At 47.4% G+C, this 26557-nt stretch overlaps 1 protein-coding gene across 1 annotated transcript in view; it reads left to right on the top strand.

The window, feature by feature from the left end:
* The first annotated feature begins 1075 nt into the window (after positions 1-1075).
* SLC26A9 (solute carrier family 26 member 9) overlaps positions 1076-26557 on the top strand; it is a 251682-nt gene continuing 226200 nt past the window's right edge. The window contains exon 1 of the mRNA XM_078644590.1: positions 1076-1150. The gene's annotated coding sequence lies outside the window, so the exon portion shown is untranslated. The remainder of the gene's footprint in view (positions 1151-26557) is intronic.

Below are 26557 nucleotides of genomic sequence, written 5' to 3' on the forward strand. Positions count from 1 at the left end.
AAGTGCATTAACTACAAAAGTTAATATGCCGTTCTAATTATCCCCTGAAAAATGCCTGGCACACAAAGATCTCTGAAGTCTGCTCTTATCTTGGTTCAGTTTGTCATGCCGAGAGCACCACCTTGACCATGGTGTCCAGTGCAACTGCAACAATTGCACCACCCTAAAGGCGGCACTGGAAACATGGTATCTTAGGCATGGCATGTTACCAGTCACTGAAGAACACTTACTGAAGTCAACAATCACATATTGGGTGGTAATATTTTGCCTTTGGAACCAGAAGATGTGGTTTTTAATCCTTGTCCCTCAACTTGCAAAATCATTGGTCAGTCACTTATCCTGTGCTTTAATTATTTTCTCTGTTTATATGTGAATTACTTTGAAACAGCCCAATCCTATAGCCAAATACAAACTATATAAAAAAGTAGGAAAGTTCTATTTAAAAATAGATTCTTGCAGTAAATGCAACCTATTTCATGCATAAAATTGGTCACTGCAAATAATAGTCTAATTCCACTCTCAGAACCGAGTTACAACTCCACCACTTGTTGATGTATCTTTGCCTTTGACCCCCTACAACGCACCTACACGTTGCCTGTAGGTTTGCGCTATACCACCACATATATACAAACTGCACGTAGTAGAAAACTAAACTCACATATCCATCCTCAGCAAATACACTTTTGAGGTCTCACATGAGACAAGACATTTTGTTTACTCAAAGGGACCTTACAGGCCATTCATTGCTTACCATTGGTTGGCTTCATTGTCACTCTCATTCCCTTATTTCTCTTTCGTCAGAGCATGCCCGCTTCACTATCTCTCTTTGTGTGTTTGTGCCTCCCCTGGAGCTTGGCACAGTACTTTTTCTTTGCTCAGTGTCCTTCCACTACTTTTTTGTAGTTACAGCACTCCGTAAGAATGCATGTGTTTTCAGGCAGCCACCTTTCTACCCAATACCACTTTGCTACAATTTTTTTTATATGTAGCACAAAATCAGCATGAGGGAATTGGGAGCACTTTACATGAGCACCACATTACATTACACAAGGTCATATTAATTTTTCTTTTCTACAGCTCAAAATCGACCGAGGGCATTGGAGTGCTTTGTATGAGTGCTTTACATGACCACCACATTACATTACACAAGGTAAGATGAATTTTTTGGGTGTTTTTTGGTTGCTTGTTCCCTTCCTCCCGAGTTGTTGCTTGCCACCCCCTCCCTTACGCTGTTTTGCTTGCCCCCCTTGTTGCTAGCTCCCGTTGTTGTTTGTCCTTGTTGTCGCTTGCACCCTTCTACCCCACATTGTTGTTTGCCCTTGTTGTGTTACTTCCCCTTCACCTTCCCATGTTGTGTTTCTTTCCATCTCCCACCCTCCCTTCATTGCTTCCATACTTCCTACCCTCCCATCCTGCCAGGAAAAAAACCATTGGCAAAGCCACTGGATCTAGCCTGCGCAACCTATTGGTAGTACACGTGTTTTTAGCCATGTTCCACAGAAGTGAGGGTGTTGTGCAGCATGGCCGAAAGTATACCAAAAAAATAGCTATGAAATGACCACTGCTGACCATGCCTAGATGAGAGATTTCTTTTCTTTTTCATTGCTGACGGGAGTGTTTGGTGAGAGGCATGTACACGCTTGTGTTGCACGCCCTCCTTCCCTCTCCCCCTCTTGCCATCACTTTAAAAAAGTGATATGACATAGCTAGCACTGGCCACATCTATGTGATTTTTTCAATAACTTTCAGCAATGCTGCGGAGCAAGCATGTTGTTGTGCAACATGGCTAAAACATTGACAAAGGCAAAAGCTTGTGTGGGCCGGACCCATTGGCTTGCCTATGCTTGTTGGAAGTTGGTTTCACTGGAAGGCACAGTGTAGTATGGTGTAGTGCTCTTATACTGTATTGGACACCCCACTTCAGAAGCCGAGTAAATACCAAGGTGACAGAAGAGCTTGCCCTCAGTGGGTAATGGTTGTGCCTTCAAGGGGGAACAGCGTTTACTATGCAACTTTTACAACGCTGTGCCTTTACGATGCAACTTTTACAATGCAAGTCGTTACAACGACTTGCGCTGGGGGGCGCTCCAGGATAGGAAATAGTTTAATTTACTTTCCAACTCCTTCCCTACTATCCACGGGGACTGGAGTTGGAATAGTAAATTAAACTATTCATTATCCAGCGCCCCCCAACGCAAGTCGTTGTAACAACTTGCGTTGTAAAAGTAGCGTCGTAAAGGCATGCGTTGTAAATGCATGCGTAGTAACGACATACATCCGCCTTCACGGCCATAATCCTAACACATCAGGCGCGGTTCGTCCATTGGGGCGTGGGGGCGTAGCCCCCCTGCCCGACGACGCCCGCAGCTCCCTCATGACAATCATGTCAATGAATCAACATGACGTCAGACCGCCGGGAGGGCATCATGTTGATTCATTGACATGTTTTTACGGACGGCAACACAAGTACGCATGCGTGGGGACGGAGGGTGAATTTTTACCCGTGCCCACGCATGCGCAATTGTGTTTTGGCGGCGTTGCACATGCCCATCAGGAGCCCTAATGGGCGTGCTGCGGGCGAGAGGGTACCTGTGCCCCTGGCGCCAGGATTGGCCAGGGGCGCTGTGAGCCTGTGACGTGTGCGGGACCGGCAGCAAGGTAAGAGTGTGTGTTTTTCGGTGTTCCAGTAAACTAGCTTACACAAATGACTTGAGATAGTTCAGTGTGTTAATGATGTATGGATGCAGGATAGGTGGGTGGATGCATGAATGATGTATGTATGGATGCATGCATGCATGATGGGTGGATGCATGATGGATGGATGGGTGGATGCATGAATGAATGATGTATGGATGCAGGGTGGGTGGGTGGATGGATGGGTGGATGCATGAATGATGTATGGATGTATGGATGGATGCATGGATGCATGATGGGTGGATGCATGATGGAGGGATGGGTGGATGGATGGATGGGTGGGTGCATGAATGAATGATGTATGGATGCAGGATGGGTGGGTGGATGTATGGGTGGATGTATGAATGATGTATGGATGCATGCATGCATGATGGGTGGATGCATGATGGATGGATGGGTGGATGCATGAATGAATGATGTATGGATGCAGGGTGGGTGGGTGGATGGATGGGTGGATGCATGAATGATGTATGGATGGACGGATGGATGGATGCATGGATGCATGAATGATGTATGGATGGATGCATGATGGATGGGTGGATGGATGGATGGATTGGTGGGTGCATGAATGAATGATGTATGGATGCAGGATGGGTGGGTGGATGGGTGGATGGATGGATGCATGCATGAATGATGTATGGATGGATGCATGGATGCATGCATGATGGGTGGATGCATGATGGATGGATGGGTGGATGGATGGATGGGTGGGTGCATGAATTAATGATGTATGGATGCAGGATGGTTGGGTGGATGCATGAATGATGTATGGATGGATGCATGCATGATGGGTGGATGCATGATGGATGGATGGGTGGATGCATGAATGAATGATGTATGGATGCAGGGTGGGTGGGTGGATGGATGGATGGATGGGTGGGTGCATGAATGAATGATGTATGGATGTATGGATGGATGCATGGATGCATGCATGATGGGTGGATGCATGATGGATGGATGGATGGGTGGATGCATGAATGAATGATGTATGGATGCAGGGTGGGTGGGTGGATGGATGGGTGGATGCATGAATGATGTATGGATGGATGCATGGATGCATGGATGCATGCATGATGGGTGGATGCATGATGGATGGATGGGTGGATGGATGGATGGGTGGGTGCATGAATGAATGATGTATGGATGCAGGATGGGTGGGTGGATGTATGGGTGGATGTATGAATGATGTATGGATGCATGCATGCATGATGGGTGGATGCATGATGGATGGATGGGTGGATGCATGAATGAATGATGTATGGATGCAGGGTGGGTGGGTGGATGGATGGGTAGATGCATGAATGATGTATGGATGGACGGATGGATGGATGCATGGATGCATGAATGATGTATGGATGGATGCATGATGGATGGGTGGATGGATGGATGGATTGGTGGGTGCATGAATGAATGATGTATGGATGCAGGGTGGATGGGTGGATGGATGGATGCATGCATGAATGATGTATGGATGGATGCATGGATGCATGCATGATGGGTGGATGCATGATGGATGGATGGGTGGATGGATGGATGGGTGGGGGCATGAATTAATGATGTATGGATGCAGGATGGTTGGGTGGATGGATGGGTGGATGCATGAATGATGTATGGATGGATGCATGCATGATGGGTGGATGCATGATGGATGGATGGGTGGATGCATGAATGAATGATGAATGGATGCAGGGTGGGTGGATGGATGGATGGATGGGTGGGTGCATGAATGAATGATGTATGGATGTATGGATGGATGCATGGATGCATGCATGATGGGTGGATGCATGATGGATGGGTGGATGGATGGATGCATGAATGATGTATGGATGGATGCATGCATGGATGCATGCATGATGGGTGGATGCATGATGGATGGATGGGTGGATGGATGGGTGGGTGGGTGAATGAATGATGTATGGATGCAGGATGGGTGGGTGGATGTATGGGTGGATGTATGAATGATGTATGGATGCATGCATGATGAAGGGATGCATGATGGATGGATGGGTGGATGCATGAATGAATGATGTATGGATGCAGGGTGGGTGGGTGGATAGATGGGTGGATGCATGAATGATGTATGGATGGATGCAAGGTGGTTCGGGCTGCGCTCGATCGCTGCGGTGCAATATGCAAATTAGTTTACGCCCCTCCACTTTCAAATGTCACCAGCTGCCCCTGTAACACATTACAAAACAGGCCCTTAGTGTGTGTAGGTGAGTGTAGGTGTTAGAGTCAGAGGCGCTGCCACTTGTCTGCAGGAGGTGCTGCAGCACCCCCAGATATTATTTGAGGAGGTACGTCAAAGAGAATCGACCTCCGAAAGGCCTTTCAAGGGTTTTCCTGTAGCACTCCCAGCTTGTTGAAAGTCAGAGGGTCAAATGTCAGCCCACTTTATACAAGAAGTTGCTGCCAATTCGTGTAGCTTGGAAATCTTTGTTTACTTTTCATTCCACTGAATGCAAAGTGAGCACATTTTAAAACTTGAAGCACGAAAGTGCGCCTCGGCAGTTTGGAAACCTGTTTTGACACACATGTGAATAAAAGCATATACTTCATTTGCATAATTCAGTACATATAATCAAATGGCTAAGTTCAAATGCACCACACTGTCTCTTGATCATGTACATGTGTGATGCAGTTTCACTCTATCTGCTGTGTCTGCTTCAGAGGTCAGCAAGCAACAAGTATGCACATTACCTCCAGCAAACCCGGGGACCTGCTAACGACATCGGCCATGTTATGGGTTTAGAGTTTTGGTAGGCGCTGGGAAATAATCACACAACCCACGTGGTACGATTAGTGGCCGGCTACTGCACTGACGCCACGCCCAGACTCCTGGGCTTTTATTCTCATTACAATGTGCCGCCCGCGCGGACGCAGGGTCGGCCCACTACGTGTTCGCACAGAGGGGGGGGGCTCGAAACCCCTACACAACATTCAACTTATTTGGCCCGGTGCCGGGCAAACATTACATTCCTCCTTTACCCAGAAATGCAAAACATTATACAAACAAAGAGATGCATCAAATAGCCTGTCAAGACATTTCAGTCTCTGTAAGTTACAAAAACAAATTGGAACAGTCTTACTTGGCCGTGACTGGTATACAGGCTCGTCCTACTTCCGTGGCTGGCAGCGGGCAACAAAGTCTCGGTATCACTGGGATGGTCTTGGACAGGGGCGCAGGTGATACCTGCTCTGACTGCCCTTGCTCGGCGGGGTTTGGAACATGTCCCCCGAACAGCCTCTTTCCGCCGTTTCTTGGCTGCTCTGTGCTTCTTGCGACGGGGCGCCTTCCTGGTCTTGCGTGGCTAGGGCACTCCTTGGGCTGGAGGTTCTGGGCGGCGGATCACCTCTAGACGTTTCCTCTCGATCCTGTGAAGTGTCCAGGTGGTTCTCTCCTGGTTCCGGGAATTCTCCGTCGTCATCCATTGGGACTCTTTTGAAAAATGACACATTTCTCGTGACCTTCTCTCCCCACCGGGATGCAGTGATCATTGTACCATTGATGTGGATTACAGTCCAAGGGTCCAGTTTGAAAGGTAGGCGGAATTTTCCCCTTGGGTGGCGATCCTTCACCAGCACTCGGTCGCCCACCTCAATCGGACTGTCGATGGCTTTTCTCCGGCGGGATGCTTCCGCATTTGTTTTTGTTCTTCGTTCCATAGATCGGTTCGGTGGGGCTGGAGATGTTGCCCACGTATTGTGGTGTGGGATGGTATCTGTGACTACCCTGCCAAAACAGAGGCGGCTTGGCGGGATTCCCGTCGTGCAGTGGGGCGTCAGTCTATATTCGCGTAGAAATTGATAGAGGGCCAGCTCCAGACTCTGGCCGTCCGCTAGGGCTATCTGGATAGTCTTGTTCAGTGTCCACATTAGCCGCTATACTTCCCCATTCGCTTGGGGCCACCTTGGGGTTATGCGTGGATGTTTGACACTGTGAGACAGCAGATACTCGTCTAGCTCAACGCCATTGAAGGGCGGCCCATTGTCCGTGCGCAGCTCACCGATGAGGCCATGGGTGGCGATTATCTTCTCCAGCTTTGGTATGACTTCTGAGGCGGCGGTGGATGACAGGATCTCCACCTCTGGATACCGTGAGAATTTGTCCACCACGATGAACATGTACTTTCCGCCTGGGAGGCTACCAAAATCCGCACTGGCCCGTTCCCACGGAGACGTCGGCCCCTCCTCGGTGATTACTGGAGCTGGGTGGCTGGGCAGACTGGTTGCCAGACACACGGGACACTGTTGGATGATGGCTTCCACAATCCGATCTAGACCTGGGAACCAGAGTTTGCTCCGAAGACAGTTTTTCGATTTCACTATGCCCTGATGCACGCCGTGTGCCAGGAGGACTGCTTGTTGGGTGAGGCAGCCCGGTAGCACAAGGCGAGGGCCTCTCAAGAGACACCCTTCAGGAGAGACTGACAGTTTGTTGCGGACTTGGTGCAGTGCTTTCAACGTTGCTTGGGCTCCTGGAGTGCGGAAAGAGGCCGGGCTTTGGAGAGGTTTCCAGTTCCCTGAGGCGATGGCCTGATTTGCGATCTGTAGGCACTCGTCGTCTTTGGTGGCATGCGCTACTTCGTCTAGAGAAATTGCCAGCGGCCTGGACCTCTCCACAATCATCCGTACATACTCCTCCGTGGCGGTGGCTTCTGCCGCTTCTGCTTTGGTGACTGGACGGGCATGTCGGGACAGGAAGTCGGCGGGGTTCCGGGTCGATATTCCACGGTGAATTGGAATTCCTCGAGTTGGAGCACCCATTTCTCGATTCTGGGAGGAGGGCGAGTGGAGGATCCCTGAAACAGCGGGATAAGAGGCTTGTGGTCCGTTATTACCACAAACGGGTGCCCATACAAGTAGATGTGGAAGTGCATACACCCCCACAGGATTGCGATGGCCTCTCTTTCAATTTGCGAGTAAAGCTGTTCCATTGGCGTAAGGGTCCTGCTCGCGTAGGCGACGGGGGCCCACTCTCCGCAGGCTTGCTGCTGGGCTAGAACAGCTCCCAGGCCTGTTGGGCTTGCGTCCCCTGCCAGTTGCGACTCGTTTTGGGGGTCAAAGTAGGCCTGGGTTGTGTCTGCTGACAGCGCAGCTTTGGTCCTGAGGAAGGATTCTTGTTGTTCCGGGCCCCACTCCCAGGTGGTGGTGGACTTGGTCAGGTCGCGAAGTGGGCCGGTGAGAACTGCCAGGTCTTTGATGAACCGCCCGCAATAGGTGACCATTCTGAGGAAGCTGCGGACGGCTGTCACCGATGTTGGGGCGGGAGCTTCGTGAATGTCCTTGACCTTCTCTGGATCCGGGCCTATCCCTTGATCAGAGAAGCGGTATCCAAAGAAACTAATGTCCTTCCACAGGAAGTCACATTTTTCCCGGTGGAGGGTCAGGCCTCGCTCTTGAAGTCGGGCAATCACTGCTTGGAGGCGTTGGATGTGCACGTCCAAGGTTGGTGCGTGGACTAGGATGTCGTCACTGACGTTTAAGACGCCTTCCAGCCCTTGCAGGACGTTCTGGATGATGTTTTGCAATACCTCCGCGGAACTTGATATACCGAATTTGAGCCGGGTGTATCGCCAGAGTCCGGCGTGAGTGGAGAAGGTGGTAATCGGGTGTGAATCTGGGTGTAGGGGGATTTGGTGTTATCCTGACCGCAGATCCATCTTTGAGAACCGCTTCGAGCCGGATAACTCCCCGATGATGTCATCTATCGTTGGCGTCAGGTTGCATTCACGCTTGATGGCGAGATTGGGAATGCGCATGTCCATGCAGATTCTCACTGCGTCTGGCTGTTTTGGTTTCTTTGCCAACACAATGGGCGACACCCACGGGGGGGCCACTCACTCTCTCGATGATCCCTGCTCGTTCAAGCACCCGTAGCTCTGCTTCAACCTTGGGTCGCAGGTGAAATGCGATACGTCGGTGTCAGAGGGCTACTGGAGCGACTGATTTGTCTATGTGAAGGTGAATGGCTGGTGCTTTCAAACACCCGATTACGTCGAACAGGGTTGTGAACTCTTGCACCAGATGGTCGAGGCTGTGGGCTTGGACCGTGAGGGCAAAATGGATTAGTCCCAGGTCTTGCGCCGTTCTACATCCCAGTAAGAATCGTGAGCCTTCCTGAGATACATAGACTTTGGTCTGCAGGCGGGCAGAATCGTGAAATAGGTCTGTCCGGAACATTCCACAAAGGCGGAGTGGACGTGTGGTGCCATAGGCGTACACTTGCACTCTGGTGGGATGGAGTGCTGGGGCGTTCATCAGTGTCCGATATACGCTGGCAGCCATCAGATTGATTGTCGCACCTGTGTCGATCAGAGCTGCTACCGCCTGGTCCTGCACGTTGATGGTGCACATGGGTGCCGCAGACGGCGTGGCCGCGAGGGTGTTGATCATCCGGACGACATGGACGGAGGCGGTGTCGGCTTCGTCATCGTCCACGTCGCTGCTGGTGGGGCTGTTAGGGAGCGGTTACACAGTTCTTACCCTCCTGGGTGGGCCATTCTGTTTCTTCTTCGGTGTTGACCCGCACACACTCGCGAAGTGATTGACCTTCCCGCAGGCGCTGCAGACCTTGCCCTGTGCTGGGCAGGCCCCGTTTTGCGGTGTCAGGCCTCCGCACCACGAACAGGCACGGCCGCGCGAAGACTGGGCTGGTTTAGTAGTTCCTCGCCGGGGCTGCTTCGGACGGGCATCCGGGGCGTTGGTCTCGAGGGCGCACACGGGCTCTGTCTTGACTATGACGGCTGGCTTGGCCTCCATATGCGCGGCTCTGGCCTTGGATAGCACTTTGGACCGTCCGAGCGTGAGGATGTCCCTCATGGCCATATTGTCTTCCTCCAACACTCTTTCGCGCAGTTTCGAAGACACGCAACTCTGTATGAACTGGGCGCGGATCTCGTCATCGGCATCAGGGAAAGTGCACGTGCTTGCTAGCTTCTTCAGCCTCGCATAAAAGACGTCAACTGACTCATCCGGGAGCTGGCGGGCTTGGCGGAGTAGGAACCTCTTATAGTCAGCGCTGGCGAAAGGTTCGAAGTACGCGGTAATTGCGTCGCGCATCGTGGCGTAGTTTCTGGGCTGGCTGCCCTCTCTGACCTCCTTCGCAATGTCGTGGATGGCCTATCCTCCCAGGTGAAACAGCATGGTGTGCCGCCGTGGGGCCGCGATCTCCGCTGCCTCGAAGAAATTCTCCAACCATTCCACCCACTTCTTCCACCTCGCAGCCTGCGACAGCGGTGGGCCAGTTATTGTAAACGGCTCCAGGGGGGGTACGGTGGTCATGGCAGCTGCGGACAGGTCTGGGCGATGAGGGCAAAATGTCCACCTTGCAGAAGGCGAACATCTGGCTTGGGGCGACTGACTGGCAGGCGTGAAGACAATCCTTGACACCAAGGGCACGTGGGAGGCACACCGGAGGAGGTCCCCAAACAGGCAGAAGTCGGGCCTACCAATACCACACGAAAAGCGTGAGGAATCGGAGGGGGCCGGAGGTCCGTGTCACGTGAAATGCGTGAGGAATCAGAGGGGGGGGCCTGGAGGTCCGTGGTGTTGTAGGCAGCCCACTCCAGGGTGCGTTGTTGCAGGGGTGAGCCAGTCGTCTGGCGGGAGGGGCCGCCGAGGAGGGAGGGCGGCGTCCGCACACACTGCCGGGCACGGGGCAGGCTGAGTGACGGACCGCGCACGCGCTCACCTCTGGGCACGATGCGGCCACCGGGCCTGGAGACAGCGGGGACCACAGCTGGAAGTGAGCGCTAGCCCCGCCGGCGTGGAGAGGCGGGCGGCAGGCACAGGCGGACACAGCAGGGTGCCGGCACAGGGACGGCCGCACTCCGCATCGCGGCATGGCCGGAGCAGGAGGCAGGTGTCGGTCCGCACACGGGTGCTGGGAGATGAGGTAGGCTGCTGGTGGGGGGCCACTGCAGGCTGCTCCCCAGTGCGAGTGTTAAGGTGTGGGTGCACGCGGCGGGGTGGCGAGACCACCTCGTCGCCAATGTAGAGTTGTGGTAGGCCCAGGGAAATAATCACACAACCCACGTGGGACGATTACTCTAGTGGCTGGCTACTGCACTGACGCCACGCCCAGACTCCTGGGCTTTTATTCTCATTACAACGTTCAACTTGGGTTGGCCTGGTGCCGGGCAAACATTACAATGGTGTCAATGAGATGGCTGTCCGGTCGCTTTGTGTTAGTAGAAGCCATTATTCCATTCCTCGGTTTATATTTAATAAATCTGTGCATCTGTGGGTTGCATTCCTGGCTGGCCTCCAAAGTAACCAATGCTCTTCAAATGAAAGGAGCGGGAGCCTGGAATCCCGCCAAGATGGAGCAATCAGGCATCCTCAGTGGAGAGAATGGCAAGGCCTGGGCCACTGAAATAATTGTTTGTCTCCAGCCTCTGTACATCCATCTACATACTTGGTATTTTCAGAACTATTTGAAGGGACCGAGTGTGTGTTACACAGTTTTCAGTAAATTCCTTTCTTCTCATAGTACCGCACGGGGACATTGCTTCTCCTGGGCACACAGTTCTACTGCTGCAGAATGTATCCGACACCTTAGGCCTTCTTGTAGCTTAATATTTTACAAGAATGTTGCATTCTTTTCGTTGTTGTTATTCTCTTTATTTAATTCAATACAAGATGAAAACACCACAATAGAGTCGTTGTTACATGATAAGATGGCTCTCAATTTAGCTCGGGCACCCATGAAATACTCATCCTTGAAGAACAGTCGACTTGGGGAATGCACATACTGTCATTACTGTTCCTGGCACAGAACGTGGGATGTTCAATATGCCTCATGTGTCTCAAGGTTTAAGCAGGGCAATATGTGCTATACACTAATCCGTTAGCTCATGTGGTGGCCAACGGACACATCTCTGAGGAATTTCCCCATGGACGTGGAAACAAGACAGGGCTGCCCCTGACCCCACTCTTTTTTGCCTTGGTACTAGAGCCACTAGCAGCCTAGATAAGGAAAGACCCAATCAACCGTGGGCTCCGTTAGACGGAGGGATGGGAAGACCGCATATCCCTTTATGCGGCTGACATTCTAATATACATGGTATTCCCACAACGATCCCTGCATAGACTCCTAAACATATGCAAAGTATATGGGAAGGTGTCAGGATATACAATCAACTGGGGAAAGGCGGTCCTGTACACTTTACATGGGCCCCTTCCAGTATTGCCGAGGGGTTTTGCCGTAAGAATAGTCACGGATGGTTTCAAATAGCTGGGTATTCATGTCACGTCCGATCCCGATGATTTCATAGCCAAAAACCTTCAGGAACCATTGCCGAGACTACAGCGAGATGCCAAACACTGGCAATCTTTGACCCTCACTCTACTGGGCAGAGCTGCACTTTTCAAAATATTGTCGCTCCCCAGATTTATATATGCCCTCCAAAATACCCCCTTCAGTGTTCCCCTCTCATACTTTAAGGCAATTGATTCAGAAGTGAATAACCCCCTGTGAGATGGATGGCAAGCCAGCTAGAATAGCAGCAGTGAAGCTGGTTAGGAGTTGGTATGATGGCGGTATTGCACTCCCACACATCTAAACATATTTCTGGGCTTTTCAACTAACAGTAATCAATAAATGGCCTCACTCTTCCCAAACTGACCCTGCATATCGGCTAGATAGACATACTTTAGGGGTGGGAGGAATCAATCAAGCACTATATAATAAAAAGCAAAAATCAGATCTTATAGGACAGGCCACACATACCGTCCGCACGGGGCACACGGTAACACGCCACATGGGTTGGAACGACAAACGAACGCAACACACTCCGCTATGGGAAACGGGCAAACTAGGCAGCCTGGGTAAGAGTAAAGGATTTAGACAATGGGACACAATAGGGATCTCACGATTGGGTGACCTCTGGAAAAATGGGACCATCCTCAGCTTCACTTAATTACAAACCCAATACGAAATGGCGCCCACTGAGCTGTTTCAATACTTGCAGGTTAGGCATGCATTAGAAGCGGCCATCCCACCAGACACGATCCTTCCAGAGTCTTCCCCACTGGAAGACACACTCCTCAAGGAATACATTGACAAACAGGCAATATCACTGATGTGGGCGAATTGGATGAAACCGACTGGCAGGAGGCACTAGAATCCCCGAGGGTGGTGGCATTATCCTCCAAGTTACGTCTTATACAACTCAAAGTGCACCATAGGACATACTTTACCAGGGTAGCATTGGGCAGGATAGGAAAGTCCAATGATCAATTCTGCTTGCGTCAATGTGGTGACATAAGCACCTTTTACTACACACTATGGGAATGCCCTGTCATTAAATTATACTGGGTAGCAGTGATGGGCACAATCACACAGGTTAGCAAAAACCCAGTACCGCCTGAGCCTAAATGTTGTCTCTTAAACATATGGGAGCCAATGGACCTGAATCACACTGCCCAAGCCTGGGCAATCCTGGGTATGTCAGTAGCGAAACGAAATATTGCTAGACATTGGGGGGCTGGTGCAGCACAGCTCCTCCAGGACTGGTGTAAGGATATGGACATGGCCATGGTGGTTGAAAGGGCCACATATGTCCACATGGGATGCCCCAAAAAATGGGAACGAATGTGGGGTAGATGGAACACATTTAGAGGAGGCATCTGCACTCGCCCGACCATAGATCCTTCCCCAGATGATGATGACTATCTCTGTTCATTGATAAGCCTCTATTGTACATCAGAAATTTTATAAATCTACGTACTCACTGTCATGTGATGGACACTACTGTCTTGTAGAAATGTACTTCTGTAAATGTTTTGATTGCAAGTCGTATTCTCAATAAAAAATAAATTTAAAAAAAAGCAGGGCAATATATAAAATAACACAAACCAGGTACAAAATTCTTCTCTAGACGTGGCACTTTCAGAAAAGTTGTGTGAACAACATTCAACGTGTTCTCAAGGTCACTATCACATGTATTATTTTTTTAATTTCTTTAGGGGGTGCTCTGTGCAGACTAGACAGGGGAGGGGTAGCCATGACTGAGAACTATTACGCAGCCGCGGTCCATCACAGGTAACATCGGTGGGGTCGGGTGGGGGGATACCGACAGATGATGCAGAGGGAAAATACATTATTTATTATATTTTCCCTCTGCATCGGCCCTCGAAATCCCCCCTCACCCGACCCCACCACTGTTACCTGCACGAATGGCGGCTGCTATTACATCACCAGCATCCCATTCCTGATGGCAATACCCGAAAGGGAGAGGGAAAAAGACAGCAGGAGAAAGAAAGAAAGAAAGAAAGAAAGAAAGAAAGAAAGAAAGAAAGAAAGAAAGAAAGAAAGACTCTTCTGAGGAACAATTAGTTCTCAAGCTCTTCCAAACTATTTATGGTGGGCCACCATCAGCACAAAAGTTAAAGATCAGCAACCAGCAGTCAGCTAAAACCTTTTTTTCACATGTTTGTGTGGACTAATGACCGGTGGAGAATGGGATAGATCCTGTTTACTTGGCAGAGGAATGTGCCACAGCACAGTGTAGTTTCTCTTCAGACCTTATCGAGTCCGTCATTAATACATATCATTTCTAGTTGTGAGAAGTGATTAAGACCTTTCTCTTCCCTAATCAAAACCAAGTTGTCTGTTAATAGCTGTTTCAGGTGATTTCAATTCACAAAAAGATAGTATTTCATGTTGGGCCTCACTTGTCATTTATAGCATTGTTAGATCAAGGTGCCAATGCACAGGTAGACATCTTCAATGCACCTCACATCATCACATCATCCCAATGCCATGGGTGAGGGTGCTTGCTGTTAGGGTGAGCAGGCAAGAGAGCTGATGATGCTCCTATGCAGAACTGACTCAACGGTGGTGTTGTTTAGGCCTTCGGGTTCTTCACTCTTGCACATCTGTGATATAAGTTGGGCAGCCAGATGCACACTCAGGTGCAGTGGATGGCAGGAGGGGCTTTAAAGCCTAGATGACTTGTGGGTTCATCTCTTTGGTTTCAGATGCCCAGTTGCACTGCATGATGCAACTGAAACACTCATCCAGCCCTGTACGTTAGTAGTTGAGGGAGTGTTTTCAAAATAGTCTATGAAAAGATTTCTAACAGAAGTTGTGCACATTTTGGAGTTTATTAAATAATTATGAATGTTAAATAGAATTTTGTCTTTCTGTAATTAAATACCACTCAACGTTTTCTGCGAAATTAATGGTTATCTGTAGTGATCTCGAGAGATTTTCATTCGCAAATGCTGCGATTCGCAAAAGTACAGCGTTTGCGAATAAAAAATCGCTAAACGCGATGTATGAGCTGTTTTCTCATCGCAAAATTTGTGATTCCTTAATTTTGTGTAAGCATTTAAGGAATCGCAAATTGCGATTCCTTAAATGCTATATATCAAAGCACCCAAGTTGTGCGATTTCTCATTAAGAAATCGCAAATTACCACCAACTTCAACTTGGTGGTAGTTTGCGATTTCTTTCACAAATGCACTTTTTTGCATTTGTAAAGGTGCTATTTGGTGCACATACATGCCCTTAGGGCATGTATGTGCGCCATATGCGCACCCATGTTCATTTCAGGGGTGCATCATGGTGTCCTTATGACACCCTTGCACCCTTGAAATTATTCTCAATTTGCGATTTTCAAATTGCGAATCGCACATTAAGAACGACTTCCCATTCGTTCCCATGGGCCTCCTGGCCAATAGAAATGAATGGGAAAGTATTCCTTAATTTCAATTTCGCAATTTGCTAATCGCAAATAAGGAATACTAAGAATTCGCAAAAAAAATGCGATTTCTTTAATACATCCGGTTTTGCAATTATCAAATAGCGATTGCTAAAAAATCGCTATTTGAGAATCACAAATGAGGGTGTTGATACATATGGCCCTAAATGATTTTCCCAGAATCACAGAATTGTCAGCGTCATTGCAGAGACTTGAACCCACTTCCCCCGACTCGAAGTCTACCGCCCTAGCCGTTAGGCCAACTCCTCTCTCTCTCTCTCACTTAGCAGAAAAGTTGTGTGTTTGTATTGAAATTACACTGCATTTAAAATCTTCTTATTCAACACGTGCAGCCTTCATACCTTTTTTGTCTCACTCGCACCTGTTTAAAGATTTACATTTGTATTGCATAAGATGCTGCTTCCAGCAGACCAGTGGCATTTCCACCTTATGCAACCTATATTTGATCCTGGGTTTACTGGAATGCACTTCATTGGCAACACTGTCACGAATATCAACGGGAAACTCCCTATGGACCAAAGTGGCAACATCTCAAAAGGTGACGTCTCAAGGCTTGCGTGATGAGCTCACTCTTTTCACATGCTCATTGACTCTATTTCAAGAGTCTTGTGAGCATGTGACACACAGTAATGTAATGTAATATATATATTATATTTATAATTTACTATGTCTTTGTGGGACACTGAAGCACTTACCTACATGGGTAGCATGCTACATCATGTAGTGGTGTTTGGTTGGAAGGGTGGTGTCTTTGTTTGTCCCTGTGTGGGAAGTGTTTTGAAGTCATGCATGAGGACCATTGAGGTGCGCTGTCGTGTTATGGGTGGGAGCGCTTCGCAGTGTGATGGATGAAGAAGTGTGAGCTTTAGCCCTGCAGCTTTTTGATTTCAGTAGGCTGGCAGCTTTGAACAGCTCTGCAGGTCCTTTAATGGCATTTCTGATGTTCACTGTCCACTTAGCTGGTTACTGTAATGGGTTATCCATTCTGAGATATCTTGTTTAAAGTTTATGGTCCTAAGCAAGCAAAGGTTCGAGAAAGACATGGATCAGATATTATTAGACCTGCCAGCCTTAGAGTGGTCTTCCCCTAAACGTTTTGCCTTACTATTCCATTTTGCTGTGGATCTCATTTTTGTTGGTCTTAGGACTCTTAGTACTATGTGTACTCTACAACTGCTAACCAGTGCTACAGTGCATGTGCTCTCTACTCTACACATGATAAAACTGGCTTACACCCAATTGCCACATGTAATTTACAAGTAAGTCCCTAACAAAGTGGTATTGCATGTAACCATGGCCTGAAAATTAAATGTCAGTAGTGGGCCTGCAGCACTGATTGTGCCTCCCACTTAAGTAGCACTTTAAACATGTCTCAAGCTTGCTATTACAACTTATGTGTGCAGTTTTAAACTGCTATTTAGGCCTCGCAAAATATACTCTCTTGCCAAGCATAAACCTTCCTTTTTATTAATACATGTAAGTCACCCATAGGGCAGAGTGCTGTGTATATTCACCGTTGGATATGTACTTTTAACTTTTACATGCCCTGGTATTTGTGGGGGGGTTCACCAGAAGGATGATCGGGGATCCCACCAGCAGAAGGGGTGAGCGGGAGGACTTCAAAAAAATAAGTTTTCCACTGCAAGATAAGTGGGGCTTTGGTCTGTTAGACCCTTAACTAATATTTAACATTGCATATCTCCGATTCTACTGATTGTATTTTGTGTTTTCGGTGTCAAATGATGTATTACATTTTATTCGATTTTTTTGAATTGGAGTGGGATTTTTCTAGTGTTTTCATTTTATTACTGCTTAAAGTGCTGCATACATATTTACACATTGCCTTTAACTTAAGTCTGAATGCTTTGTGCCAAGCTACCAGAGGGTTAAGCAGCGGTTGATTTGGGGTCTGCTTGTGTTTCACCCTGACAGATATTGTGGTTGCTGCTTGAGTAGGGGTTCACCACCCTCAACCAGTTACCCGATTTCCAACAGACATCTGCTGGGATGGACTTTGTTACTCTCTGATTGTCATTGTGAGATTTCAAGAAGAGGTCATAATATGTAGCTATTTGGGACCTGCAGTGGTGGACCAATATGTGAATTCTTTTCTCACACAAGATCATGTGAAGTACTATGTCTTGTGAACTAGACATCGGGCTTTAGACTAGATTCGACGGTGAGCCAGAAAATATGTGATTAGACTAGCAGAATGCCACATGATACAGGTGTCTGTGTTCGGGGCAAGCAGCTAAGATGGATAGGGGAATGCTCAGGTAAACACTACTGAAAAATTCTAGGCTGGACAATGTGGCTATTGCTGTTATTCCGTTGCAACAGAAGAGGACATATATTTATTTGTTTATGTCTTCATTAAAAACAATGTAAGGCAGAGGCTTGTGGGCGTGTGCTGTGAGCTAATAGGCAAAAACCCTTTGATGGAAAAGTAGTTTCTTGTGACAGCATTAACTTAGGCTTTGATTTAAAGCTCTGGAACAATAAAAAAAGGCTATTGTCTGAAGACAAAAATGGACACATGTCCAAGGGGACAAGTATGAAATCAGTGACACATAGATCTTGTAAATTGCAATGTATGAGAGGGCACATAAGGAGGTCAGAAAAGTGGCATTTGAGTTTTCTTCTGAAAAAGAGGGAACTTGTGTTTTCAGATATCGACTGTTCTATCGCTGGTGTTCTTGGAACAGTCTAGATTTTGCTTCGTTTTGAGGTACATCGGATTGTTGTGATGTGGAATTAGTTGGAAGGGTGAAGGCAGGTTGTGTATAAGGGTGTGGTGGTTTATTTGTTTGCTGAGGTATTTTTATGGTTTTCTTCACATGCATGGGTAACAGCAAGAGTTTTTGTCACAAACTTCGCGAAAATGCTGGACGTTCTAGGACAAACCGGAAGTATTTGAAATTGTCTCAAAGCACAAAGAGCACGTTATAGAAGAGACATAAAGAGACATATAGTCCACTTTTCAAGGAGCAATTCACCGGATGGATGGTGGCATAAGTGCAGAACAACTTAGTTTTGTCTTACTGTTGTGCTTGTACGCACATCCTGGGAGAGAGCAAACCTATTTCGTAGGCAGTAGGGAGGCGGAGCCCACATCCTTGCGCCAACCTTTAACAAGGGCACACCGACTGTGTAACCTTCTCAAGTCCCCTTCAGCTTCAAGGCTCTGTGGTGTCCTCTGCGACTTGTCCACACAATAACCTACACAAAGCCCACACGATACCTTATCTGAAAGCAAACTCAGTAAGACCAGCAGATTGGTACAATTTTCCGTGCCAAGCACCGACTTCATCAAGAGGCAAGGTGTACAGGTGTGTTCCAGGAGTGGGTGCGGGGATGGTAGCGGACCGTACTGGGAGGAGGTACAACCTTTCATCCCACGTGCCTTCTGCAGCCTATTTACATTCTACAGTGATCCTTTCATCACAAACTCACAGTGAGGCAAACATTGCCGGGAATACTATTGAGTATTCTGGTTTACTTCAAGTTTGACGTTTTATTCAGGGCAAACCTTTTCATATAGGTTGTCCTCTGCTGAGAAGAAGGGTTTTCTGAACCTAGACATTTACCTCCATAAGGTAACTGGCTCATGTTTATAGGTACATTTATAGGGGCTCATATTTTATTGGAGTGGGTGTTTAAGTGGAATGTTTTTCTGAGAAATCTGTGTCTCGTCAACGCTGGTGTTTCCTGTTTGTAGACTTTTTGTAGTGCTAGATTTTCTCAATTCTGTTTCAATTTCCTGGGTAGTTTAAGTTTATTCAGACAAACTACCAAAACAAATGCAGGTTTTGTATATTTGACTGAAACTCTCAGCTATTAAGTCATCTGAGAGCACTTTGTAGGGAAGTGGTGAAGGAGGTCACGTGAGTGTGAATGGCATGATGCTTGACCTTGGTGTAATGCTTTGTAGTCGCAGGCATAATGGATCTGTGGGCTCGGTAGATAGCAGAAGATGAGCCCATTTTAGCTTTTTGGTAGGATTAATAAAAGAAGGTAAGAAAGCTGCTAGGATAAAATGACTCCAGGATGCTTAGAAGACTGTAAAGTAGCCAGCAGACTATAAGGCGTTAAGAAGGCTGAGCAGAGATAGGTAGGTGAGCAGTCCTTCTCCTTTGAAGGGGCTGCACCCGGATAGTGCAAGTTTGGTGGGTCGTATATATTGTTGTTTTTATATTGGCGCTTCCTAAACAGTTTTTGTAAGAGGGTTTTTATATGGTAAACTATAAATACCTGTTATGTTTATTTGTAAAGTGCACCATCACCCGCAAGGGTATCCTGTTGCTGAGCAGGTGTGTATGCCTAGCCTGCCTATGGTAGATTGGTTAGTTAAAAATTAGAAAATATACAGTTAAAAAGTATATGGAGGTTTTCCACATTTGTACCCTATGGGTAGTTGTGCTTTAGTTAATACCAATAGCTAGTTTAGGATGAGCAACTAAAACAAAATCACTTGTAAGAAATAGACTCAACATTAAGACAGATTCACATCACAGAGGTTTATGTGTCTGTGTTTACATAGTGCAGTCCTGGCTATAAAGCAGTGCACTGCTACACAGAGCATGAAAACGGATACAATAAAGTTGAAGCTAGTGTAATTTAAGGAAAGCGGAGTAACTCTTCATACAGTGACCAAGGCTGGGACAAAGTAGATTTTTGCACTAATAGCACTGGATAGATATGAGAAGTAAAAAGAAACACCACCAGAGAATCAACAAAAACATATTTTACAGTCATAGCATCATAAATATCAATGCAAATAGCATCAATCACCACCTAACACTGTGGTCAAGGAGTATTACAATATTTCATGAAACTGTAGTAACTCATCAAACCATTCGCATACTAGGATAAAACATTTGTACATGCTTCATTTTGGTACATCATATTTGCCTTCATGATACTTGGTGCAAAGAAACTCTTGTGCACAAATTATTTATTTATTTATTTTAATATTTGTAGAGCGCACTGTAAGCCTTCGGGCATCCTGGCACTAAGACAGCAAAAAGAGAACTGGTAAGCTGGGCAGCTGATCTAAATGAGAGCAGCTAATATATGAAATCACTAACTCAGGAATCAGCTTTTGGGAAGAGCCACGTCTTGACTCTCTTACGGAACATCAATAAATTCTGAATGCTCCTAATTTCCAAGGGGAGGCGGTTCCAGAGGTGGGCAGCAGTCACACTAAAAGCTCTTCCCCACAGGGTTGCTCTCTTTATCCTGGGAATCCTGGCAAGGTAGGCAGAAGAAGAGCGAAGGTTACGTGTAGGTACGTACCATTGGAATATGTCTTTGAGCAACTTGGGTCCTTGTCCATGAAGTGCTTTAAATGCTACGCATAAGGATATAAACGAAATCCTTTGCATCACTGGGAGCCAATGCAGCTCCGCTAGTGCTTGTGTTGTCGAAGAGCGGCGTGCTCGAGTCAGTGCAAGCTTAGGTGCTGCTGCCTGGATACTCTGAAGTCTAGCAATCAGATATCCCGGGGATTCTAGAAGCAGGACATTACAGTAATCCAGGCAGCTCAATATAATGCTCTTGACTACCGTGGTTCGTGCCTGGACTGGCAGCATTGGTAGCACTTTCCTCAGTCCTCTAATGAGAGTATAGCAACCTCCCACTAATTTGTTAACGTGGGACTCCAAATTCAGTTTCTCATTAAAACTGACCCCCAGATTGCGCACTGTGCTCACTGGTGATGGCGAGCCATCTGTGGTTATTGGCCAGAAATCAGTTGGCAGTCCACTGGAGATCCTTCCCACCTTACAGTGTAAAGTCTCTGTTTTCTCACTATTAAATTGCTGCGAGTTGCCCTTCAGCCATTTCGCCATTTCAAACATACAGGCGTGAAAGCTTTCCAATGAATACTCTTGGTCGCCTTCCAGGGACACCAAGAGCTGGGTATCATCAGCGTAGTTGATCACACTGATGTTATGCGTTTTAATGACCCCCAGCAGTAGTCACATATACACATTAAACAGAATAGGGCTGATTGAAGACCCCTGTGGTACTTCATATTAATTTTTTACAATTCCGATTGATACGGAGAGAGTGCTACTGTTTGCCATCTATCAGATAGATAGGAGCGCATTCATCTCAGTGCCACACCTGTCACTCCTAGGGATTTCAGCCTTGCAAGAAGAATATCATGGCTGACCGTGTCGAATGCGGCGAACAGGTCTAGCAATATTAAAGTTGCTGATTGTCCCCTGTCCGCCCGCATTCGGAGATTGTCTAAGACGGTAACCAAGGCTGTCTCCATTCCGTGACCAGGTCTAAACCCGAATTGCTCCTCTTCCAGTTTGGTATTTGTCTCCAGGAAGAGGGACAATGCCCTGCTAACCAAACATTTCACGATCTTAGCTAGGTAAGGTAAGAGGGAGATTGGTCTATAATTCTTGTAACAGCCTGGGTCTAGTGTGGGTTTTTTCAGGAGCGGCGTAATAATAGCCTGCTTCCAACTGGACAGTACCACTCCATTATTGAGCGATTGGCAACACAGTTGAGGTAGAATTGGGAAAAACTCTGATCCAAGTTCTTTCATTATCTTGTGGGGGATAGGATCCAAGGGTGAACCTGAGGAAATTCCTAGGGCCACTCAGGTGAACTCCTCTTCCAAGCGTATCTGGAAAATATCCATGGTAACCTTAGGGATGGCCAGGTTAGAGTCCCTGTCCCAGGTATCACAAATCTCCCCCTTTTTCTGGTCTAGCAGACCAGATAGGGTCAAATCTTTCAGACCTTCCATGATCATATACATTTTTTCTTGGAAGAAGAGATTCAATCCATCACACAACTCTTGAGTAGGTTTAATTTTACTGTAAGTACAGTCAGGGTGGGTCATATCTCTCACTATCCTGAAAATATCCCTGGATTTGTTAGAACTTTTGAGGATGGTTAAAGCAAAATATTCTGCTTTCACAGTGGCTATTTCTCTTTTGTATTTTATTAGAGTGAGCCTCCATCTGGCTTTATCTTTTTCCTCATAGTTCTTCCTCCACTGTCTTTCAGCCGTTTTGCAGGCCAGTTTCAGATTCCTGAGATTTTCCTGAGATTTTCCGTGTACCATGGGGCTGAGGGACTCCCTCTTTTCCTAATGTCTTTTAGCGGAGCAAGTTGGTCGATCTTCCTAGTTAGCTGCTCGCAAAGAGCTGTATAGTTTTCTTGGACTTGTTTCTCAGGATTAAACAGAGTTCCTATCTTGAATAGAGGGCCCGTTTTTGCCTTTCTCAATATTCCTTTCCACTCCCTACCACGAAAGGTCCATTCTACAGTATTAGGGGTGTCTTTCATAGATTCACATGCTTGAATATTCCCCGTCGTCGAAGTGGGAGTCTCACGTTACATAAAATAGCAGTAACATATGCATGTATACATGAAAAATATCATAAATAAAAATATACATACATATAATGTAATAAAATTGTAAATTCTAAAAGTACCATAGAACATAATAGGCCCATTGAAAAGCCTAAGGGAGAACTCACTTTAGTAGCATATTAGTGTCATTATGTGTTGGTCCACATTCCAGCCAATCAGGCTGTAGCCTCCTCTAGAACCTTCTCCTCAGAAGCCCAAGTCCTCAGATTTTCTACCGCACGTCGTGTGAAGGGAGTCTCCCTCTGCTCAGTTTTCTTCAACTCTAACTGTTTTTTCATCAGAAAATGTCTTCAAATAAGAAATCTTTATTTAAAGCCTGCCCTTCTTGTGGTAAACTGCGCCTTTTCCACGAGGATCCACACAGTAAATGCATTTACTGTCTCTACCCAGACCACGAGGTGAAAAACTGTAAGTACTGTCGCACTTTCCCTCCCAAGACTCTGAGGGATAGAGAGGCCCGTCTCCCTCTGTGGCTACAGAAGTTGAAGACTTCAGAGTCTGTGGTTTCTGACGTAGAAAGTTTATCATCTGTTATTTCTAAATCCTCTCAAAAGCGTGGGTCTGAGACTGAGGTTCCATCTCCTTTTCTGAAGAAGAGTAGACTGTTGGAGTCCTCCAGGATTGTCTCCCTACAGAATTTGCTTCAGGGCACGTCTACGGGACCTGGTTCTCTGACGTCTGCGTACTATGTACTATGTCGACCAGTGCTACGTCGACGACGATCACCTCGTCGACGGCGGCCCAGAAGGTGAGACCCATCACTTCTATCGTGAAGATCTCGTCGACGACCGCCAAAGCGAAACCGTTGACGACGAAGTCCTTGTTGACGCTTCCTTCGTCGACGCGAACACCGTCGACGAAGATCAAGCCATCTAAAAGCAGCTCGTCGACGGGCCCGTCCACGGTTGTCTCGTCGACGGCACCTCCGTCGACCATCATAACATCGTCGACGGCTTCGTCGGCGGCGGTCATACCGTCGACGTCTACATCGTCGTCGACGATCAAGGCTCCAATCTCGTCGACAGCTCCGTCAACGGATCCTTCGACGGACAAGAAGTCTTTGTCGACGAAGAAAAAACCTTCAATTTCAGCGCCGATCACATCTATGGCGACGCCGCAGACGCCTCAGGTTGATTCTAACACTGCCACATTTACGTCAACGGGCTCGTTGACGTCTCATCAACCTTTGCCGAAAACAGCTGCCATCTATACAGTGGTTACTGCTTCTTCTTTGAGGAGAGTACCTCTCATTCAACTGAGTCCAGTGAGAAGTGGAACTCATCTCCCAGATCAATTGTTCCAGTCTGGTGAGGATGAATCCGGAAACGATTCAGAGGTGGAAGAACTATTTAAACAGGCATCCAGTCCATCTGATTTACACATTAAGTGCCAGGAGTATAGTGATGAGGGTGATGTAGTGGATAACGTCGAAGATGGGAACGAATTATTTCCTGTTGATGCATCAGAACCAGTGCCTTCGGAACCAATTACACAGATACCTCTATCTTTGGTCATGAATCTACAGCACATGCTAGATGACTATAACCGCAGGTTTCCTCCTTCTAAACCTGCCTCTCCAGCACCACCACCTCCTCCACAGCCTCAACCTCAACTTCCTCAGGCACCTGCACCAGTTTCACCCGCGTCACCGGGTGGTACTCGTCCTGACACTGGTGACGAGGATCCTGATCCTCACAATACTGATGACGACGACAATGACGTCGATATGAATGAGTGGGACAATTACAGGGCTCAAACACCTTCCACTCCGCCCACCTCACCTCTAGCATCGCCTCCAGTGGACATTGCAAATTTCCACAATTTGATGATCCGTGCTGCAAAACGTTTTCATCTCACGGTCGAAAAGCAACAACATGAAAGTGAATGCTTCTTGTATGATTTTAAGGACCTATCACAAAGGCAATCCCACACTATACCAATTGTTGATTATATGTGGCAGGAGGGCCTTAAATTAATGGAACGTCCAAATTCTGTACCTGCAGTTTTGCCTAGATTGGACAGAAAATACAAGGCTCTGGCATCTTCCCCGGCCAGTTTGGTGTCACAACCAAAAGCAGATTCGGTTATAACTCAGGCAGCACAGAAACGATCACGCAATCCTGCTACACCACTCACCTCTCCTCCTGATCAGGAAGGCCACAAGTTGGACTCTATAGGAAAGAAATTCACGACCATGGCGGCTACTACGGTGAGGGCGGCTAATACTTTGGCTATTTTGGGCCGTTACGACCGCCAGATGTGGTCCGAGGTTGCCGCACTGATTCCTCAACTACCTGATGCCATCCGTGCAGAAGCGCAGACCATTATACAAGAGGGGGAGTTAATTTCATCCGAAATTATTGATTGCGCACTCGACATTTCCTCAACGGGTTTTCGTCAATTGGCTGGGGCGGCAGTCTTGAGGCGTCAAGGCTGGTTGTTGTCTACCACATTCCGCCCAGAGGTACAGGCAAGAGTCCTGGACTTGCCGTACGACAGAGAATTGTTGTTTGGCAAACATGTTGATGATGCCCTTGAGGCGATAAAAAAGGACACCGACACTGCAAAGTCTTTAGCTACCCTCCAGTACAAGAAGCGGCCCTTTCGGGGGGCACGAGGTAAAGGTGGAGGTTCCTCTACTTTTCGAGGATCAAGTCAATATCGTTCGTACAACACCTATAACGATAACCGACAGAGGGGTTCCTATCAATCCCAGAATCGTCAGTTCACCACCAGACCATACCAACGAAAATTAACATATAGAGGTGGCTCAAACAATAAAAAGCAGTGACAGTCTCAGTTCCTTTCTTCTGCCGACTGTAAATCTTGGAGGTCGCATCTCAAAGTACTTTTGCAAATGGTCCGAAATCACCTCTGACCAATGGGTCCTGGACGTTATCTCCAAAGGACATACCCTGGAGTTCACAAAATTCCCTCCCACTCGTCCACCTTCGGGGCCACCCTCTCCCCATCTCAAAGAACTTTTGGCCCAGGTGAAATTTATGATCAAAAAAGGAGCCATCGAAGTCGTGCCGCAAGGTCAACGCGGCAAGGGGTTTTATTCCCGATTTTTCTTAGTCAAGAAAAAGTCGGGGGAATGGCGTCCAATTTTAGATTTACGGGCCCTAAACAAATTTATCATTTCAAAAACTTTTCAGATGTTAACTCTGCTTCATATTCTGAATGATCTCAATCCAGGGGAATTCTTTTCAACGATCGACCTCCAAGACACATATTTCCATGTGCCAATTCACCCCAGACACAGGAAGTTTCTACGCTTCACAGTCGGACAGCTGCACTTTCAATTCAAGGTCCTACCATTCGGCCTTCGATCAGCGCCGAGGGTCTTTACCAAGATCTTGGCCCCGGTAGCTGCCTTCCTGTGTCTGCAGGGCGTCCAATTTTACCCTTACCTGGACGACTGCCTCATCAAGGCCAAAATTTTACCTCTAACGGAGCAGCACACTCAAGTCTGCGTCTTCCTTTTCCAAACCTTGGGGCTTTCAATCAATTACCAGAAGTCACACTTTCATCCGTCGCAAAGGCGAGATTTTCTCGGAGCCTCGCTAGATTCTCGACAGGGGAAAGTGTTCGTTTCCCAAGAAAGACAGGACCGCATGGTAAAGATGGTGAAATTCCTACAGTCAAAACTGTACGTTTCTGTCCGAATGTTCAAATCATTCCTTGGCATGGCTTCCTCGTGCATCCAACTTATCCCCAATTGCAGATTGCAC

This window comes from Lissotriton helveticus, chromosome 5_1, assembly GCF_964261635.1.
Source record: "Lissotriton helveticus chromosome 5_1, aLisHel1.1, whole genome shotgun sequence".
NCBI classification, from domain to species: domain Eukaryota; kingdom Metazoa; phylum Chordata; class Amphibia; order Caudata; family Salamandridae; genus Lissotriton; species Lissotriton helveticus.